Source organism: Bos taurus, chromosome 19 (genome assembly GCF_002263795.3).
Source record: "Bos taurus isolate L1 Dominette 01449 registration number 42190680 breed Hereford chromosome 19, ARS-UCD2.0, whole genome shotgun sequence".
NCBI lineage: Eukaryota > Metazoa > Chordata > Mammalia > Artiodactyla > Bovidae > Bos > Bos taurus.
The window spans coordinates 60,772,367-60,791,523 of NC_037346.1; the positions used below are offsets into that span (position 1 = coordinate 60,772,367).

The following is a 19,157-nucleotide window of genomic DNA, read 5'->3' on the forward strand; positions in this document are numbered from 1 at the left end:
GAGGGCAATCAAAATCAAAAGCATCAGAGCCTTTTCCAATCAGGCAACTCTTCACATGAGGTGGCCAAAGTACTGGAGTTTCAGCTTTAGCATCGTTCCTTCCAAAGAAATCCCAGGGCTGATCTCCTTCAGAATGGACTGGTTGGATCTCCTTGCAGTCCAAGGGACTCTCAAGAGTCTTCTCCAACACCACAGTTCAAAAGCATCAAATCTTCGGCGCTCAGCCTTCTTCACAGTCCAACTCTCACACCCATACATGACCACAGGAAAAACCATACCCTTGACTAGACGAACCTTTGTTGGCAAAGTAATGTCTCTGCTTTTGAATATCCTACAAATTATATTAAGGTAAATAAATTTATCTTGAAGGAAGAGAGATTTGGGATTCAGGGTATGTTTCATCACGTATGTGTTGTTGTCATTGTTGATAGAAAATCTTCCATTTCAACACTTTGTAAAAGGAAGACTATGCATGGAGCAAACAATCTATTAATTTATTCTTCAGTCAAAATTAAAACGGGTACATAATTGCCACACCTTTAGTTCTCGTGAAACAGAGCTTTGAACCTCTACCATCATCGTCTGCTGAAATGAAATTCACCGAGTTTCAGTAAGGATTGGGCTTTACTCTCAGTACATTCAATACAATTGAACGCACGGGCTCCTGTACGATCCCTGCATCCCCTCCTACCTACTTCATTCCCCTTCTCTTCTCCTTTTGAACTGCTGACCCAAGTTAGTAGCCAAACATAATAATACAGTGTTTGATCCTCTGGAAACCCATAAAATTACAAACCAGCAACCACCAGGATGTTGGCAGAATTTCTGTGGATAGCAACCAGCACGGGACATTTTTCTTTTGGAAATGAAGCAGTACACGAGACTGTTGATACATGAGTGAGGAAGGTACGACCTTTGCCAACTCCTCTCCCCCACCTCATTCTCACAACCCCTGGAGATGGAGAGACAGAATTCATCTTTTAAAGTACTGAAGGCTTTTCTCCTTTAACTGTGAGTATTACCGTCCCCTGCTTTCATCCCCTTTAAAATTCATCCTGCTTATTTTTATTAAGCACTAATGGAGTTTTATAACCATGAGCTAAGTACTATAAAGAATAAAGATATAAATAAAATACACCCTCTACATGCCTTCAAGAATAATAAACTCTAATGGCAACATTAGGTTCGAATGTAGTGAGGAACTCTCTCTTCCCTACAATAAAATTGCTGATTAATCATATAGCTGAATCCAAATGAAAGAAAGGGAAATTCTCAGGTTACAGAAATAAAGAGGCAACTCAAGCTAGAGAGATAAGTTTATAGATGGTTGCCAGAGGAACCCCAGAAACTGAATGGAACGGTTGACCATGGATGATTCATATGGAGAACAGGAGGGGTTGCGTTGAACTTGCATTAGACTGAGATTTATAACTGAGCCTTATGTCCAGCTTGGGAGTTCCCCGGTGGCTCAGATGGTAAAGAACCTGCCTGCAATGCGGGAGAACCAGGTTCGATCCCTGGATCAGTCAGGAAGATCCCCTGGAGGAGGGCATGGCAACCCACTCCAGTATTTCTTGCCTGGAGAATCCCCATGGACAGAGGAGCCTGGAAGACCACAGTTCATGGGGTCACAAAGAGTCGGACACAAATGAGCAACTAGCACATCCTGCTAGGTCTGGGCTAGATTTAAATCTTCTACGCTGGGTGGGCTAAGACCTTTCACCAGCTTGTCTATATGGCCATGGGAATGTATATCTCTACCTGAGCTCCTCTTAGTGGGAGGAGAAAACAAAGCGTCTTATTGGAAGTTTCAGGCCAACACCACATATTGGTGTGGAGCAAAGTTCATATAGTTAATTCTATATACATTGAAAACTTGAATTTCTAACCAAAAATACTCCCAAAAAGAAATCCTCAGGCTCAGATGATTTATTGATCAGTTCTGACTAGGTAACTATTCCGTGCTCTTATATGGAAAGATTCAGTATTGTTAAAATGTAAATTTTCTACCCAATTGATCCACAGATTTCAATGATATCCCAATACCACCATTTTTACACCTTGGTCCAAGATGGGTGTCCCAGCACTAGAAGGAAGGGAAGAAAAGGAGGGAAGCACACGCTTCCTCCTTCCAGGAAGTCACACCACCGTTTTCACTTACATAAACCACGAATGTATGGTATGTATGTGTAAGTGAATACACATGTTTCACTTACATATTAAGTAAGACCAAACTTATTTCATTAGGGCACACTAAGTGCGAGGATTCCCGGGCGGCTCAGCGGTGAGGAATCCGCCTGCCAAAGCAGGAGACATGGAGACGCAGGTTTGATCCCTGGGTCGGGAGGATCCCCTGGAGAAGGGCATGGCAACCCCCTCCTGGGAAATCCCGTAGACAGTGGAACCTGGCCGGCTCCAGTCCATGGGGTCATGAAGAGCTGGACATGGCTTAGTGATGAAACAACAACAGACTGCAAGGAAATCCTGGAAAGTGAGCTTTTTAAAATTATTTTTAATTTGATTTTTATTTTATATTGGTCTAGAGTTGATTAGTTTCAGGTGTGTGGCAAGTGGTTCAGTTACACATACACGTGTATCTGTTCGTTTTCAAGTTTTTTCCCATTTAGGTTATTACAGGTCTTCCCTGGTGGCTCAGTCAGTAAAGACTATGCCTGCAATGTGAGAGACCTGGGTTCAGTCCCTGGGTCAGGAAGATCCCCTGGAGAAGGAAATAGCAACCCACTCCAGTATTCTTGCCTGGAGAATTCCATGGACAGAGGAGCCTCGTGGGCTAGAGTCCATAGGGTCACAAAGAGTAGGACACGACTGAGTGACGAACACTTGGATTATTATAGAATATTGAACAGAGTTTCCTGTGCTGTACAGTAGGTCCTTGTTATCTATTTTATATCTAGTAGTATATACATGTCAATCCCAAACTCCTAATTTATCCCTTCCCTCTGTGTTTCCCCCTTGGTAATCATAAGTTTGTTTTCAAAGTCTGTAAATCTGTTTCACAAATAAGTTCATTTCTATCATTTTTTAATATTCCACATGCAAGTGATATCATATATTTGCCTTTCTCTGTCTGATTTACTTCACTTGTTATGATAATCTCGAGTTTCATCCATGTCCCTGCAAATGGTATTACTTCATTACTTTTTATGGTTGAGTAATATTCCATCGTATATACATATGCCACATCTTCTTTAGCCGTTCCTCGGTTGATGGATAGTTCGGTTGCTTCCAGGTCTTGGCTGTTGTGAGTGGTGCTGCTATGGACGCTGGGGTGCATGTATCTTTCTCAGTTATGGTCTTCTCTGGATATGTGCCTAGAAGTAGAAAAGGTATTGTTTTTAGATGTGCGTAAGCCTAAAAGAAAGCTGACACATGTATGGGAGTTTTATTTCCGCTAAGGAAAGAAAAAAACAGATTTGAGGTGGTAAAATTATAGTATCTGCCCTGATAAAACTGTCATTCAAACATATACCTGTCAGACTCCAAAACAGGAGCTTCCAAGTCGGTGGTCCTTATTAGCCCTGACCAGTCTTTTCTATTCAAAGTCATCTCTTCACTAAGCCTTTTCCTATTTTGTTGAATAGTGTATGTTTATTTTAATCTGTGTTTCATACCCACGTACACTTAGCACATGAAAATATTTATGAGGTCAGAGAAGAGGAAAATCCAAACTGTATGATGTCTACAAAAGCTCGAGTTAATTTTATGAATATTTTTAATCTCCTTTAAAGCATGGACTCACTCTTTGCTAAAAAGTTTGAGTCACAGATTTAAAAGAATCCAACATAATTTTAAGGTTCTCAAGTGGTTTTTCTTAGGATAAGGGAAACTGCTAATTGGCTAAGAAGTCCACACTCAATGTCAGATTTTATTATGATACTTTCATTCCTTACAGCAAAGGAAAATAGTAAGAGGCCCATGGATCTCATTTGTGTTTTTCTAAATTGCTATTTAGAAAAATAAAGATGAACAAAAAGCTAAATCTGGTCAAAATTACTTCAAATGAGGAAATCCCATTCAAGGGTGAAACACTCAAGTCCTGCATAACCATGTTTTATCCTAGAATTAGAGGTTCTTCAAATTCTTGCAGGAAAGGTGTTAGAAACTCTGGATTATTGGTGTCAACACAAAGAAATACAGTACTTACTGTACTTTATCGGGCTTTGCTTCATTGCCTGTTACAAAGACTGTGTTTTTCACAGATTGAAGGTTTGAGGCAACCCTGTGTCAAGTAGGTCTATCAGCATCATCTTTCCAAAGCATCTGCTCACTTTGCGTCTCCATATCTCATTTTGGTATTTTTGAAATATTTCAAACTTTTTCATTATTAGTATATTTGTTATAGTATATATTTGTCATCTTTGATCTTACTCTTAAGATTTGCAGAAGGCTCAGATGATAGCATTTTTTTTTAAAAGCAATAAACTAATTTTTAAGTTGGTAAAGAATCTGCCTGCAGTGCAGGAGACCCTGGTTTGATTCCTGGGTCAGCAAGATCCCCTGGAGAAGGGATAGGCTACCCACTCCAGTATTCTTGGGCTTCCCTGCTGGCTCAGACGGTAAAGAATCCACCTGCAATTCTCGAGACCTGGGCTCGATCCTGGATTGGGAAGATCCCCTGGAGGAGGGCATGACAACCCACTCCAGTATTCTTGCCTGGAGAATCCTGTGGACAGAAGAGCCTGGAAGCCTACAGTCCATGGGGTCACAGAGAGTTGGACATGACTGAACGACTAAGCACACATTTGTTTTAGACATACTGCTCTTGCACACTTAATAGACTTAATAGACAGTATCGTCAAAGTATCCTTTCTATATGCACTGGAAAACCAGAAAGTTTGCACAACTCACTTTACTGCAGCCCTCATGCTGTGATCTGAAATGGAACCTGCAGGATCTCCAGGGGTGAACAGACTCATCAATGCAGCTTTAAATGAGCACAAAATGGAACTAGAGGCTGACGATTCTGCTTGGGTGGTGATGTTACTTAGGATAAACGCCTTGGATGGACAGATAGTGCTTCATTACTACATACAGTTCCTTTCTCAGAGTTCTGGAGAACCCCTGGCTCCAGCATGCTTGGAAGATGTTCGTCTAGTTAAATAATCGATGTCACACATTCACAGTTCTTTCCTGAGAGACAGAATGTTCTTACCACGCATCCCAGGACCTGACAGGATGTTCCTGCCTAGTGTCTCAGCACTTCTACTTTCCATGTGTTACATTCAAATGGACAAATTAGTGTTTGTTGCCTACAGTTTTATGAAGTTGAAAATGAAAGTGAAAATGTCAGTTTCCAGAAGCTCAGCTTGCAAAAGACACAAGTTCTTTTGAGTTATAAATCAGAAAAGCAGTGTCAGAAATGACTGAGGCCACCAAATGGATACTGCTTTTTTTTTTCATTGATTCTACTTTTCTATGCTTTTCAAATCAACTTTAATTACTAGTTGAAACAGCTGAATTAGGAAGCTTTCAGTAACCAGTAAACAAGAAAGTTGAAGGTAAAGACTTTTGACTCCTGAATATTACAAACATCAAATTCAGGTTGCTTGGTGGATGATGGATTCTACCCATTTCAGCTGATGAATCTCCAGTCCCTAAAAGAGTGCGTTAGGAATGTGGTGAACAGATAATCTGCCGAATCTGATGATTCACAGATTATCAGAGTCGGAGTAAGGAAGCCACTGGACATGCTTCAGGCAGGAGGCAGGAAGTAGCTAGGAGAGTCAGAGACCAATATGATGACACAGAAAATTTGCCCGAAGCACTTTATCTCAGACGGATGTTTTTAACAAAGATGCAAGCCCACTCTTTCTCTACACTTCTTAGAGTCAAATTCTCTTTGGGGAACATGTAAGCTGAAGCTATGCTACTGGATTTCAATTCCAGTTTGAAAAAGAAATGCTGGGGAATAACTCTGTAGTAACTGTATGTATGTGTGTGTGTATGTGTGCATGCGTGCTAAATCATTTAGTCATGTCTGACTCTGCCACCCTATGGACTGTAGCCCGCCAGGCTCCTCTGTCCATGGGACTCTCCAGACGAGACTACTGGAGTGGGTTGCCATTTCCTCCTCCAGGGGACCTTCTCGACTCAGGGATGGAACCCCCGTCTCTTCCATCCCCTGCATCGGTAGGTGGGATCTTTATCGCTAGTGCCACCTGGGAAGACCGCTTGTGTGTGCGTGTGTGTGTGTGTGTGTGTGTGCAAATACGTATATTTGTTGTTGTTCAGTTGCTAAGTTGTGTCTGACTCTTTGTAACCCCATGGACTGTAGTCTGGCCAGGCTCCTTTGTCCATGGGATTTCCCAGACAAGAATACTGGAGTGGGTTGCCATTTCCTGTTGATTAAGGCATCAGTTTAATTGTGTGGATGTAACATGGTTTGTTTATCCAGCCACTAAATGGACACTATCTGGACTGTACCCAGGATTTGGCGACTGGGAAAAAAAAGTGTGCCGACCATTCGCGTATAGGTTTTTCTGTACACCCCAAATTTCATGTTTCTTGGGTAAACGTCAAGGGTTAAAATGGCTGGGTCATATGGCAAATGTATGTTTAAAACAAATTGTCAAATTATTTACCAAAGTTCTGTGATCAGAGGTTTGAGAAGGGCCTCTCCATAGTTCGAGGGAAAAGCCTGTCTATTATGTAGGAAAGTAAACGCAACTGTGTCTTCTGCTCATGCCGGCACCCTCTTACTACAGGAAGCGCAGTGATATTCAAAATGAGAACGGTTTAATACTGCAAGAAAATAGGACCATCTGCAGTGCCAAACCCGATCCCAGGGCATCGACAGCATTTAAGTTTCCATCCCAAACAATTCACTTCCTACCACCCTGTCAAGGCCACATGCTGACCGTCCAGTTCTTTCTCTTCTAAGGCCTATCTCAATCAAGCCCTTTGCTCCCAGCTTTGAACTCCTAAGGGAAAAGAGAAAGATAAAATCTGTGGGTTACTTTTGCAACAAGTTATGTTCTTTCTCAATGAATTTTCCATGACATCTGTTTAGGAAAATCTCAGAATACACCAAAATGAGATAATGATGGGGTTTTATATTTATCAAAGGCTGCCTTACCCCCACACACAAATAAGCTAAGTCCCCATTGCATGGAAGGACACTTTCGTATGCCCAGAGGCAGAGTCCATGAAAGGGAAATTAAGAAGAAGGGGGAACGGTTCTGATGGGTAAGACCTCCCTGAATCCTGCCGCAAAGCTGGAGGCGTCTGAACTTGGCGGTGCTGATGGTTTTGTCAATGTGGTCTCCCTGTTGCCTTTGGTATTGACTCGTCTTACTGCTTCTGCTTCCAGGTTGGACTTGAAAATAAATGCTCAAGTTCCTGATGACTCAGAAAGATGAGAGCTTCCTTTTGAACGTTTCACAGTTGGTCCCAAGTAGTAGCTGATTCAGAGGCAGCACGGCTCCATCAGTGATAGCTGCTTCAGGCAGCTCATTAGGCACGCTTGCTTTAAGGCAAAAGTGTACTCTGAGAATACAACCACTCTGAACTGATATCTGCTTTCCTCTCTTAGCGCCTTCAGAGGCCACGCAGTTTATTATCGTGACTATTAAGAGGGATAAAACCCATTTCCACGTTCATGGTGGCCATAGCAAGAAATTATTGGATCTTATGCCAACAAAGGTCCAAATAGTCAAAGCTATGGTCTTTCCAGTAGTCATGGGTGGATGTGAGAGTTGGACTGTAAAGAAGTTTGAGCGCCAAAGAATTGATGTTTTCTAACTATGGTGTTGGAGAAGACTCTTGAGAGTCCCTTGGACAGCAAGGAGATCAAACCAGTCCATCCTAAAGGAGATCAAGCCTGAATATTCAATTGAGCTGAATATATCAGAAGGGCTGATGCTGAAGCTGAAGTTCCAGTACTTTGGCCACCTGATGTGAAGAGTCAACTCGTTGGAAAAGACCCTGATGCTGGGAAAGATTGAGGGCAGGAGGAGAAGGAAAAACAGAGGATAAGCTGGTTGAATGGCATCCTTGACTCAATGGCCATGAGTTGAGCAAACTCCAGGCAACAGTGAAAGACAGGGAAGCCTGGCATGCTGCAGTTCCACTGGGTCATAAAGAGTCAGACGTGACTTACCAACTGCATGATAACAACAATTTTAACTCTAAGTTCTGTGGAAATGCATGTTTATAGCAGTGGCCACTGGAAATATTTTGAACCATTTACATGTATCTGTTGCACCCCTGTTAAAGAAGAAAATATACCTGAGATTAACCTCAGAGTGTATTTTTGCTTAACTCCTCTTGACCATAAAGCGTTTCTCAGGATATCAATAGTGCTTATGTGTCCGTCCCAATCTGATACTATGGATAAAATAGATAACTAATGAGAACCTGCTGTATAGCCCAGGGAACTCTGTTCAATGCACTGTGGTGACCTGATGGGAAGGGAGTCCAAAAGGGCAGGGATGTATGTTTATGTATGGCTGATCCGGGCTTCCACGGCAGCTCAGTGGTAAACAACCCGCCTGCTAATGCGGAAGACATGGGTTCCATCCCCGGGTCGGGAAGATACTCTGGAGAAGGAAAAGGCAACCCACTCCAGTACTCTTGCCTGGGAAATCACATGGACAGAGGAACTTGGTGGGCTACAGTTCTTGGGGTTGCAAAGAGACGGACACGACTGAGTGACTGAGCAATAACACAAACGGCTGATTCGTTCTGTTGCGTGTCAGAAACTAACACAACACTGTAGAGCAACTGTTCTCCACTAAAAAATTAATTAAAAACAAACAAACTAACGATGTCTGTGAAGCGTCCCAGAGTCAGGTCCTTGCTCCTCTGAACCTCAGACTGCGTGTCTACAGAGGAGCTCGGATTTGTAGCCTTGACACGATGTGTCCTACTTTTCCAGCAGCGCGGGAAGCAAGCGGGGAGAAAAGGGGCCGTGAGCTGGCCAACAAACAAACAAAATGACTCCACATCTAGAAACGGGTTTCACCCTCCAAGGTCCCATGTCGGTCCGGCATATCGTGTGTCTGTAAATGTCAAAACTAATAGGAGAAAAAAATGCAGATAAAACCCAGAAATCTGGCCCCTGCTTATTTCCTATTTTCAGCTAAGATAACTCATATCTGCATGATCAAAACAGATGTTTGAGAAATCTCAGCAATCTCTCATCAATCAGACACCACTGAGCAAATATTAACCCCAGAATATGATGAGATTGCCCTATACACCATCAGAGCCATAATAAGACTCCGAAATTATTGATTTAATCCTTGGTCGCTTCCCAGTTTCCATCCACAAGGCAATATAGAATATTCAGCCAAATTCCCTTCAAATTATCTTAAAAAATCAAACTTTTCACATTGCCTCAAGTGTTTATCCTACCATCTCACATATTTTTACTTAGATTTTCTTTATAGCAGGCTTAATTTTTTTTACATTTTAGCTTTATCCAATATTCATATTTATTTTGTCCTTTTCAAGCATGCTACGATAACCCTTTAATATGATGCCCTTTGCCCCTGCACTGTTGCTTTTTCCACCAAAGACACACACGGACTCTGACATCAGTGAACACAGAAGTGAGTGCTGTCTGTCGCATGCACACACCTTGCTCCCCAGTCACCCCCTCTCTGTTTACTGGATAAGAGTAAGGGACAACTTCTATAAAAAGCAACATCCTTATCTTTTCTGGAATAAACAATCAATCATCTCAAGCCTCTCAGAAGATTTTCCAGGAAATATGAGCCATTATATTGACGCTTCTCAAGTTCCTCAAGAACTCTGCAAGGCAAGGACTTCCTCAGTGGTCCAGTGGTTAAGACGGCCTTCCAATGCAGCGAGTGAGGGTTCGATCCCTGGCTGGGGAGCTGAGATCCCACATGCCTTGTGGCCAAAAACTCAGAACATAAAACGGAAGCAACACTGCAATAAATTTAATAAAAACTTGAAAAAAAAGAAAGAAAGAAAGTTTATAGAACTCTGTAAGGCAGAGGAAGCCCCTCAAGATCTACTGAAGAGGAAAAATAACACACTTACTGGTAAAGGATCTTTTTTCTCAGTTGTTCAACAATCTTTTGATTGCCCTTTATGCACAAACCCCTGTGTTTATGAAACTTAAATTCCTTGAGGGATATATTTGCCAGAGATTCTGCAAGAAAAAAAAAATGCCACATTTGATTTGTGGTAATTTGAGGAAGATTTAATGGAGGAATTATTAGCAAAGTTGTGGGCAGAGGTCAGAGAAATCACACACACACACACACACACACACACACACAAGTACACACACACAGGGCAGTCAGCACCCCCAGGGCTAGTAACACCCAAGCTGTAATCAGTGGCTCAGTAGATGGGGAAGAGAGCAGTTTCCGAGTCCTGACAGGAGGCTCCTGGAGAGACGGGAGGAGGAGATAGCATGGGGGCGGGGGCCGGGGGTGGGGGGTGGGGACAGAGACAAGGGCAGCCTAAGCAGACCCCACAGAGAGGGGGACACAGGACAGAAAGGTGACCCAGCCCTTCTCTCTTCACTCCCACTGTGGCCTCCCACTGGCTGAGCCCAAAGGAAATTCAAAGGACCTGATCGAATCTAGAATGGTCAGCCTCCCAGAGCCCACAGCAAGGTGGAGGATGATGGAGAAGGACGCTAGGGGGATATCACAAGGTTGCTAGTCCCACGGGCAACACTCATCTTACTGACCCAACTTCACTGAAATCAAGATGACCTCTGGGACGCTCCTGGCGGTCCAGTGGCTGAGACTCTGTGCTCCCAGGGGGCCCAGGTTCCATTCCTGGTCAAGGAACTGGATCCCACATGACTCAACTAAAGATTCGACATGCCACAACCAAGACAGCAAATAAATAATTGTTTTTTTTTTTTAAGAAGATCTTCATCTAGTTTTAGAGGATGGACACCCAGCTCTGGCTGAGAAGTAGAATATTCTGTCTATTTTGTACTTTGTGGGAATGTGACATAGTCTATTTTTGTATGACGATTTGTTAGTGTCCACAGTTGGGTCTGCTTGAAAGGTTGGGAAGTCAATACCTAAATTCTGTAGTCTACAAATTGAAGAAATGCTCTGATAAGTATATTTAACACAGAGACCTAAAAATGAAGCATTTGGTGGACAGACGCTAAGGCAGCCACATGACCCCTGCTCTCAGGCGTTCGTGCCTTTGAGAGGTCTTCTCCCCCTGAGGATGGTGGTAGCCGTGACTTGCCTCTGCCCACGGAAACTGCAGAGGGCTGCTGTCTCTCCTGTGATGATGCTCAGTACGTGACAAAGGTGATGTCACTGCCATGATCACATTATATAAAATCGCTCTGCTAGCGAGCAGTCTCATGCTGAAGACTCTCTCTTCCGCCAGGTTGAGGGAATAAACTTTCGGGTAAAAGCCTGACGGGGGTACCAGATGACACAGAGCTATGGCAATCCTTAGAGCTGTGAGCAGCCCCTGGTCAACAGACAGCAAGAAGCAAAAGCCTCCTCTGTTCTACAGCCACAGAGAGCTGAATTCTGCCAGCACACTGAATGGTTTGGGTAGCAGATCCACCCCAGTCAAGCCTCCAGATGAGACCCCAGCTCCGACCAACACCTTGATGGTAACTTTCCAGACAACCCAGCTAAACCAAGCCCAGATTCCTCACCATGGAACCTGTTAGATAACAAATGTGTGTTGCTTTAAGCCATAAAGTTGGTGGTCACTGGGGCTTCCCTGATGGCTCAGCAGGTAAAAAATCTGCCTGCAATGCAGGACACACAGGAGACGTGGGTTTGACCCTTGATTCAGGAAGATCCCCTGGAGGAGGGCATGGCAACCCACTCCAGGATTCTTGCCTGGAGAATCCCACGGACCGAGGAGCCTGGTGGGTTACAGTCCAAAGGGTTGCAAAGAGTCAGACACACGACTGAGTGACTAAGCTTACACACACATTTGTAGTCATTTGTTATGAAGTCATAGAAAATAAATACAAATAGGTGTTTAATTTTTCCATATTGTGTTATTTAATAACTCTTTAGAATATTCTTCCAAACTCCCTACAACATGGGTCTTGTGGCTCAGTCATTATTTTAGTCAACAAGCAGGGTATCCCCCACGCAGGTGGCTCAGTGGTAAAGAATTCGCCTGCCAATGCAGGCAACAGAGGAGATGTGGGTTTGATCCCTGAGTCGGGAAGACCCCCTGGAGAAGGGCATGGCAACCCACTCCAGGATTCTTGCCTGGGAAATCTCATGGGCAGAGGAGCCTGGAGGGCTATGGTCCGTGGGGTCACAAAGAGTCGACACGACTGAGCATGGCACACTCCATCTTACACAGGACTGTTTACAAACTAGTCCCATAAATGTTAAGTCAATGGTTCATTGAGATCAGCTGTGAGGACGAATCTCAGGTAAGAGATGGGATGTTGGGCACTGAGTCTGTGAGGTCTGAAGGGGCTCACCCAAGGACAGCCAGCTAGCTGGGGACAGATCTTGGCTTTTGTCTCAGGACTTTGACCACAGGCCCCAGGCTATTCAGTCTGCCAACCTGCCTGCCTTAGTCAGGACTGGGATTCTAAACCTGAGTCCAATTAAAACACAGTGGCCAACGAGCCACACTTTCTACCTTTACAAGAGTCAGCTGTATTTATGCTGTCCCCTATAATGGCAAAACACCTTCCCTTTACCTCAGAAATGCATGTGACTGGCCCCCAGATTAAAAATACATACTAGCAGAATACAGTCCCATGGAGGGCCTTCCCTAGTGGTTCGGTGGTCAGATCTCTGCTCTCTCAATGTGGGCGCCTGGGTTTGACCCCCACGCCACAACTGAAGATCCTCACGCCACGCTGAAGATGAAGATTCTGAATGCCACCACTAAGACCAGTGCAGCCAAATAAATATCTTAAAAAATCCCACGGAAGATGGATTAACATCTCCTCCCAAGTGATTACAGTTGTGGTTCAATCATGCATCCTTATCTAAAATCAGGTTTCGAATCGCAGATATGAGTGTTATTATCATCAGCAGCAAGGGTGTAATGCCAACGTTTAAAAACATCTTTTACAAAGTCTACCCAGGCTTAAAGTTGCAATTCCTTCAATGACTGGAAGAAAAAAGGGGACTTTGGCAAAACACTTCATGATTAAGGCCCAAACTCTAAACTTATTAGGACCAAAGCAGATGGTAATATTAGCTAATAGATTAAAAGCAAAAAACAACTGTTCTCTGTTGAAAGAAATATTTGGAAGTGATGCAAAGCACTTACAACTTACCTCTTTGCGAATGGTCAGTGGTGGAATTCTAGCCGCAAGTTCTGTTGTGAGTTTATTCCAAAGGCCAGCTAATGGGGCACACACGGCAACCTCTTCTGAGATGGAGCAGAACGCTGTCTGCAGTGGAGATCAAAGCCATAGATGTGGGTGCCTGTAATAAGAAAAATGATGGTTCAGGCAGTCCCACCCTGTATCTCCCATTAGTCAACGTGAGCAGCAGTCATGAACATTCTCTCCCATGTCACTCTGCTTAAACCCATCCATATCATTGGAGCTGTGGGAGCCTGAGAAGCATTTTATAACAAATACAGGACTGTTTCACGTGGGTCAAACATTTAATAAGCTTCTAGAAAATATCCTGCCTTTGTTCGGCTCAGAACCTGGCCCAGGATGAGAGGGTTTTTCTTGATTGTCGGGTGCTTATTTTTCTGAACCTCCATTTTAAAGGACAGCAGGTTTGAAAACAAATGTGATTCAACCTTGGAAGGCTCTTGCTATGTGTCTGCGTGTCTTTTACCAGGGCCCTTGATTAGAAGGAAAAGAGAAAGGAGTCCTTTTCCTTCCATCTCGCCCTGTTATTATGTTCACTGCGAGTCTTGCTCTTTCTTTCCGCCAATTAGGACCTGTTCCAATATGGCGGGACCTCCAGAGCTACGAGCAGTGCTTCGGAGGCGAGACTCTTTCCAGAAGCTGCTTGGTTTGAAATTCCATCCCCCACCGCCCTTAAAAAAAACAAAAAAACACAGTTCCACTGAGTTCCCAAGCATTTATATTTGGAGTTTGTATGACTGAAGGATTTATTGTCAGGGGAAAATGAGAATGGTTCTATTTCCCCCCTCACCTAAAACCACAGGCTCCCTGGGTGCATCTTTGAAGGACTTAGACCCTGTTGGTTGTCCCACAGAGAAGCCCCCTGTCACAGCTCCAGTTCGGGAGGGCGAAGCAGAGCTGGGCAGTCAGGACTGGGATTCTAAACCTGAGTCCAGCACTTACTAGCTCCACAGGCTTCAACAGAGTAAGATTTCTCTTTCAGTCTGCTTCCTAATCCGTACCAGACTCATAAATAATCACAGCTTCTTGAGGCAATGGAAAGGGTTGAATGCATAGCCTATAAGGTCCCACCTCACCATCTGGAACATGGGGAGTCATTTAAAAAGTGCTCTTATTTCAGGACTGATTATCGTATAGTTTCCTCTGCTTGCCGTTTTCAGTTAGCTCTTCCATCAGTGTGGTTTGTCCTCAGTCATGTTTGATTAGCTCCACGCCACACATGTGGGTCTTCTGTTTACATAGAACCGAACATCTGAAGAGCTGAAAAAGCACCGTTTATTCCGGTCTCAGGTTTATCTGTACTGATCTCACTGTATTTAATTTCTGATAGGATTGCTGTCAGAGCACACAGCTTTGTTCATTCTTAGTGTCTCTGCAAAGCACGTGGGTCATAAACCTTTCAGTGCATGCGTGCTCATGAAATGGATAAATAACAGAAAAGTTAACACTTTTAATAATTATGACAACCAGTGTGTTAAATCTTTCATTAAAAGTTCAGTTCAGTTCAGTTCAGTCGCTCAGTCATGACCGACTCTTTACGACCCCGTGAATCGTAGCACGCCAGGCTCCCCTGTGCATCACCAACTCCCGGAGTTCGCTCAAACTCATGTCCATTGAGACGGTGATGCCATCCAGCCATCTCATCCTCTGTCGCCCCCTTCTCCTCTCGCCTTCAATCTTTCCCAGCATCAGGGTTTTTTCCAATGAGTCAGCTCTTTGCATCAGGTGGCCAAAGTATTGGAGTTTCAGCTTCAGCATCAGTCCTTCCAATGAACACCCAGGACTGATCTCCTTTAGGATGGACTGCTTGGATCTCCTTGCAGTCCAAGGGACTCTCAAGAGTCTTCTCCAGCACCACAGTTCAAACGCATCAATTCTTCGGTGCTCAGCTTTCTTCACAGTCCAACTTTCACATCCATACATGACCACAGGAAAAACCATAGCCTTGACTAGACGGACCTTTTGTGACAAAGTAATGTCTCTGCCTTTCAACATGCTATCTAGGTTGGTCATAACTTTCCTTCCAAGGAGTAAGCGTCTTTTAATTCCATGGCTGCAGTCACCATCTGCAGTGATTTTGGAGCCCCAAAAAATAAAGTCTGATGCTGTTTCCACTGTTTCCCCATCTATCTGCCATGAAGTGATAGGACCGGATGCCATGATCTTAGTTTTCTGAATGTTGAACTTTAAGCCAACTTTTTCATTCTCCTCTTTCACTTTCATCAAGAGGCTTTTGAGTTCCTCTTCACTTTCTGCCATAAGGGTGGTGTCATCTGCATATCTGAGGTTAATGATATTTCTCCTGGCAATCTTGATTCCAGCTCGTGCTTCATCCAGCCCAGCATTTCTCATGATGTACTCTGCATAAAGTTAAATAAGCAGGGTGACAATATACAGCCTTGACGTACTCCTTTTCCTATTTGGAACCAGTCTGTTGTTCCATGTCCAGTTCTAACTTTTGCTTCCTGACCTGCATATAGGTTCCTCAAGAGGCAGGTCAGGTGGTCTGGTATTACCATCACTTTCAGAATCATTTACATTTAAATTCCCCAGCCTTTTAAAAAAAATGTATTACTCAAACATCAACAAATTGGCAACCTGCAGATATTTTTGCAATTGGTGTTGTAGTTTAGGGAAGCCACCATCTCTATAATATTGTTTCTTCTAATGAAATGCACTTGTTATACCTTTCCACTCATTTAAAGGGCTTCCCTAGTGGCTCAGATGGTAAAGAATCTCCCAACAATGCAGGTGACCCAGATTCCATCCCTGGGATGGAAAGATCCCCTGGAGAAGGGAATGGCTACCCACTTCTGTATTTTTGCCTGAATACCCCATGGACAGAGGAGCCTGGTGGGTTAGAGTCTATGGTGTCACAAAGAGTTGGACATGACTGAGCACCCACCCACACACACGGGATGGAGCCCAGCTTTTAAGAGAGCATCTACATAAGAGCTTTGGTACAAATTTCAATGCTTTCTGGGAAATACATGATCAGAAACATGGAGAGAAGGTTAAAACAACAATTTTATCAGATAACAATAATTTTATCAGTTATTTTCAAGGTTATCAGGCTCCCAAATCATGCAAATCTGAAAGGAATTTCAATTTGTGGAGATTTCAGCAAAGAGATAAAATTTAGAAACATCTAATTCAGTAAGTCAATTCTCCTGAATTTAGAAAACCCAAATAGTTAATCTGTGGGCTGAATTCTATGCTCACATATTTCTCTATTGCAAATGTAAATTGAATATAACACTGGAGAGATTACAAAGAAGGCGGCTTGCCCAGAGAAAGGTGCTATGTTAAGTCAATGTTCCTTCTTCGATTGAAACTTGGTCCATGCTCCTGAGTAAAGCACCAAGGTCAACAGAGGTCATTGTGAGACTTCTTAAAATCAGGAGAACTTCTGCATAACACACTCCCCCAAAGGGAATAACGGCTGACCTCCAGAGCCAGATTTTTGGAGGATGACTTTTTCCGACACATCATACAAGTGCAACCCCATCTTCTTACTTACCTTGAGGACCTTGTTTGTCAGTCATAGCCTTGCTTTCAATATATTTCCTGCTTGACTATTTCTCTGAGCAAGTTCTCTCATCAGAATCTATATACGTATAGCGTAGAAGGGAGGAAGAAACGTTGGGAGAGGAACATGGGGCTCATGTTCCAAGGAGGCCTTTGCCCGTTAGTTCTCAGAGATCACTGCACATAAGACTGTAAAAACAGAAAGTGTATTTAAAAGTAATGGTATGATCCCTTAGGAAGTGAGTCCAAGAACATAATCTTCCCCATCCACGATCTGAGATCTCTGAGGGATGAGTCAGAGGCAAAAAATGGTTTCTATCAATAATGAACAAGTTGCCCACCCATTAAAAAACACTGACCCACCTCCCAGAATATTGGAAATAAAAGCAAAAATAAACAAATGGGACCTAATTAAACTTAAAAGCTTCTGCACATCAAAGGAAACTATTAGCAAGGTGAAAAGACAGCCTTCAGAATGGGAGAAAATAATAGCAAATGAAGCAACTGACAAACAACTAATCTCAAAAATATACAAGCAACTCCTACAGCTCAACTCCAGAAAAATAAACGACCCAATCAAAAAATGGGCCAAAGAACTAAATAGACATTTCTCCAAAGAAGACATACAGATGGCTAACAAACACATGAAAAGATGCTCAACATCACTCATTATCAGAGAAATGCAAATCAAAACCACTATGAGGTACTATTTCACACCAGTCAGAATGGCTGCGATCCAAAAGTCTACAAGCACTAAATGCTGGAGAGGGTGTGGAGAAAAGGGAACCCTATTACACTGTTGGTGGGAATGCAAACCAGTACAGCCACTATGGAGAACAGTGTGGAGATTCCTTAAAAAACTGGAAATAGAACTGCCTTATGACCCAGCAATCCCACTGCTGGGCATACACACTGAGGAAACCAGAAGGGAAAGAGACACGTGTACCCCAATGTTCATTGCAGCACTGTTTATAATAGCCAGGACATGGAAGCAACCTAGATGTCCATCAGCAGATGAATGGATAAGAAAGCTATGGTACATATACACAATGGAGTATTACTCAGCCATTAAAAAGAATACATTTGAATCAGTTCTAATGAGATGGATGAAACTGGAGCCTATTATACAGAGTGAAGTAAGCCAGAAAGAAAAACACCAATACAGTATACTAACGTATATATATGGAATTTAGAAAGCTAGTAACAATAACCCTGTGTATGAGACAGCAAAAGAGACACTGATGTATAGAACAGTCTTATGGACTCTGTGGGAGAGGGAGAGGGTGGGAAGATTTGGGAGAATGGCATTGAAACAAGTAGAATATCATGTATGAAACGAATCGCCAGTCCAGGTTCGATGCACGATACTGGATGCTTGGGGCTGGTGTACTGGGATGACCCAGAGGGATGGTATGGGGAGGGAGGAGGGAGGTGGGTTCAGGATGGGGAACACATGTATACCTGTGGCGGATTCATTTTGATATTTGGCAAAACCAATACAATATTGTAAAGTTTAAAAAAAAAAAAAAAAAACACTTTTCAAAATACACAAGTGTCCCACAAATTACAAGAGCTTTGACAGACAAGACAATGATTTATTAACGAACCCTCAGTTTCTTTTAAAAGATCAACCAAAGACTGCAGATAATCATGTATGAAAGAGACAAATCCGTGTCATATAGATAGATGTAGTTTGTGTCTGTACTTAGTCACCTAGTCATGTCCGACTCTTTGCCACCTCATGGACTGTAGCGCACCAGCCTCCTTTGTCCCTGGAATTTTACAGGCAAAAATACTGGTGTGGGTTGAAATTTCCTACTACAGGGGCTCTTCCTGACCCAGGGCTTGAACCCAAGTCTCGGGTCTCCTGCCTTGGCAGGAGGAGTCTTCACCACTGCACCGCCTGGGAAGCCCAGATAGATGTATAGAACTAAGCACGTATTTATACTCAATATACACACATACATATAGTGCACATCGATCTGTATTTATCTATCTTTCTGCCTATCCATTTAATATTCTACATGACATCTTAAGTCTTAAAATATTAAAGATGCTTTACTTTTATTTTTTAAGATTTGTAGCAATGGTTCTCAACCAATGGCAATGTCTAGAGACATCTTTAGTTGTAATTAGTGGCGGGGGTGGGGGTGGGGCAACGGGTATCTAGTAGAAGCCAAAGATGCTACTAAACGCCCCACAAGGTATAAGACATTCCCTCTCCCAGTAAAGTATTACTGCTGCTGCCGCTTAGTTGCTTCAGTCGTGTCCAACTTTGTGCAACCGTATTATGGACAGCAGCCTGTTGGGCTCCTCTGTCCATGGGATGCTC

The 19,157-nt window shown here is 43.2% G+C and overlaps 1 long non-coding RNA gene across 1 annotated transcript; it reads right to left on the reverse strand.

The window, feature by feature from the left end:
* Positions 1 to 1,809: 1,809 nt before the first annotated feature.
* Positions 1,810 to 13,517, reverse strand: LOC107131547 (uncharacterized). The gene is made up of 3 exons (XR_001494411.3): positions 13,247 to 13,517; positions 10,030 to 10,141; positions 1,810 to 3,332 (listed from the first exon to the last, which is right to left on the reverse strand). It is a non-coding gene; the product is annotated as an uncharacterized lncRNA (long non-coding RNA).
* Between the last annotated feature and the right edge of the window lie 5,640 nt (positions 13,518 to 19,157).